Here is a 2,318-nt window from a genome sequence, read left to right as displayed (position 1 = left end):
ATGAGGAGATCAAGAGGTGAATTAGTCCTGCTTCTCACGAAGAGACGCTGCATCGGCTTCAAAAAACAGAACGAGTGAGCAGATGCTACGCTAACCTATTTATACCCGGATATCCGGGTGTGGCCAGCTATGCAAATTCTGCACACCCAATTTCATTGGCCTTTTCTCAAATATGTCAGAGGTGTTTGGGCTCCAAAGAGCGACCCCTAGTGTCGTACACTCGACACAACATCTCCATTCCCTCCATCAGGGAACGAGGGTTACCATAGGTAATCAGACGTTTTACTACGATAAAACCGTGGTTAATTTTTGTAATGAGTTGTGATGTCCACATGTTTTGAAGATGGAGGCTGTAGCATTTCTATCGCAAAAAGGTGGCCAAAAATTAAAGATTAAGTGGATATTTCAATTAGCCTAAATGTTTGGTCAATATTAAAGGACTTGATCAAGTGTATTACCACTTTACAGGCATTTGTAACAATATGTAATGTAAATATCTAAATAGCAATTTTTACATATGATTTACAGTTTATTTTAATAAATATCAAACATGTAAAAGGTGTGCATTATAGTTTACACCTAGATGAACAGTTTACAGTTATTTTTATGACTATAAGTCATTCCCCTCAAATGCTATTGAGCTTTAAACTTGTGTTTGAGGCCATTCGGTACTGAAAAATAGAATTTTCTTTTACATATAATTTACAGTTTATTTTAATAAATATCAAAAATGTAAAAGGTGTGCATTATAGTTGACATATAGATGAACAGTTTACAGTTATTTTCATGACTGTAAGTCATTCTCCTCAAAAGCTATTGAGCTTTAAATTATGACATTTTGCATTTGAGCTCATTCGGTAGTGAAAAATAGCATTTTTTGCATGTGATTTACAGTTTGTTTTAATAAATATCAGAAATGTAAAAGGTGTGCATTATAGTTGACACCTAGATGAACAGTTTACAGATATTTTATGACTGTAAATCATTCTCCTCAAATGCTACTGAGCTTTAAATTTGCGTTTGAGGCCATTCGGTACTGAAAAATAGCAGTATTTACATATGATTTACAGTTTATTTTAATAAATATCAAAAATGTAAAAGGTGTGCATTATAGTTGACATCTAGATGAACAGTTTACTGTTTGTTTTATGACTGTAAGTCATTCTCCTCAAATGCTATTGAGCTTTAAATTTGCATTTGAAACCATTCGGTATTGAAAAAAAAATTTTTTTATTTACAAATAATTTAGTGTTTATTTTAATAAATATCAAAAATGTAAAAGGTGTGCATTATAGTTGACACCTAGATGTACAGTTTACAGTTGTTTTTATGACTGTAAGTCATTCTGCTCATATGCTATTGAAGTTAGAAAAATGTATACCAATATCGCATGTAACTTTAGAGACGGTCTCTAAATATGCGAATATCGAACGTCCAACGTCAAGCCAACTTTATGCCAGTTAGGTTAAATTAATTAGCTAACGTTAACTTCCATTCATCCACTGACAAATTGCCAGCAAAACCTTATATAAAAAACGCTCATCTACACATAAGATGACATTAAAAGCCCGAACTTTCAGAAACAAGAGCTCAAGTCTATAGTTAACCTAACATTAACTTACCTCTTATAGTTAGCCTTACGGTTGAGAGATGCTAACGGACTTTTTCCGAAGACACTAAACCATTTCTATAAAGTAAATATTCAACGGAAACGTGTCATTTACATGAAAGTGTCAGGAACACTTATATGTACTATTTGTGTAATTTTAGATTAAACTTACCTGAAATTAGTGAAAACAACAGTGAGAGACGAAGTTTCTGTTTGACAGTTGAGCTGCCGCCCCGTTTCCATGGTGACTTCCTCCACAATTTGAGTAAAATTACTGAAATAAATGAACTTTTCCACGACATTCTAATTTATTGAGATGCACCTGTAGATTCTCTATGGGGTTCAGGTCTGGTGAGTTTGCTGGCCACACCAACACCATGGTCATTTAACCAACTTTTGCTGCTTTTGGCAGTGTGGGCAGGTGCCAAATCCTGCTGGAAAATAAAATCAGCATCTTCAAAAAGCTGGTCAGCAGAAGGAAGCATGATGTGCTCCAAAATTTCTTGGTAAACAGGTGTAGTGACTTTGGTTTTCAAAAAAACACAATGGGCCAACACCAGCAGATGACATTGCACCCCAAATCTGTGGAAACACTGTGGAAACACTGGACTTCAAGCAACTTGGGCTATGAGCTTCTCCACCCTTCCTCCAGACTCTAGGACCTTGGTTTCCAAATGAAATACAAAACACGCTCTCATCTGAAAAGAGG

The sequence above is a fragment of the Onychostoma macrolepis genome, chromosome 15, assembly GCF_012432095.1.
Source record: "Onychostoma macrolepis isolate SWU-2019 chromosome 15, ASM1243209v1, whole genome shotgun sequence".
NCBI lineage: Eukaryota > Metazoa > Chordata > Actinopteri > Cypriniformes > Cyprinidae > Onychostoma > Onychostoma macrolepis.
Note: the sequence above shows the minus strand (reverse complement) of the source record.